The sequence below is a fragment of the Sinocyclocheilus rhinocerous genome, unplaced genomic scaffold (genome assembly GCF_001515625.1).
Source record: "Sinocyclocheilus rhinocerous isolate Xijiao unplaced genomic scaffold, SAMN03320098_v1.1 scaffold315, whole genome shotgun sequence".
Classification (NCBI taxonomy): domain Eukaryota; kingdom Metazoa; phylum Chordata; class Actinopteri; order Cypriniformes; family Cyprinidae; genus Sinocyclocheilus; species Sinocyclocheilus rhinocerous.
In genome coordinates, this window is record NW_015630423.1 from 1,187,073 (window position 1) to 1,187,803 (window position 731).

Sequence of the window (731 nt, forward strand, 5' to 3'; positions counted from 1 at the left end):
AGTTTTTTCCTGGTAGTCAGGAGGATATATATATATATATATATATATATATATTATATATTCCATTGTCTCTCTCCAACATAAAATACAAAACTTACAAAAGCATGTTTTAAAAGCAACCAAATGCACTAGAAGGCATTAAAAAGACTGGACTCAGTGTTCAAACTGTTGCATCATTATCCTGCGACTGACTTCATAGGCTAAAAAGAGAGCTCCATTGGCAGGAAATGTTCGGATCATAGTAGGGGTCAAACCGGAATACAGTGGCGCCACTCCTGCAAACAAGATGGCAGAATATATCAGACAATGCAATAGATTTTGTAAAACAGGTTTTTCAGCAAAGTGTTGATCATGTTGATCATTTAAAAGGCCTTAAATTATCAGCTTTGTCTGTATCGGGTACAGTAGGCTTAACTCTACAGTAGGGTTAAATCAGAAAGACAATTTTCTGCGATATTAAAAAAAAAAAGATAATAAAAAAATTTACATTTTACCTAATTATTTAACATGCATGGGCTGATATTCCAAAGAAAAACAAACATTTTAGTTAACATTTCATTTTAATATTCAGATATCAACTGTATCAGTATAGTACGACATGAGGACACCAATATAGGACATAATGGGCATTGCCACTGTTCCCTGAGAAAGGAGTTTCATTTTATAAAACTGAATATGATTTTTATATGATAAAACAAAATGATTTATTTTGTATTGCAGTGCTGTAAGAA

The 731-nt window shown here is 32.0% G+C and overlaps 1 pseudogene; it reads right to left on the bottom strand.

The window, feature by feature from the left end:
• Window positions 1-153: 153 nt before the first annotated feature.
• LOC107740399 (mitochondrial ornithine transporter 1-like) overlaps window positions 154-731 on the bottom strand; it is a 9,948-nt pseudogene continuing 9,370 nt past the window's right edge.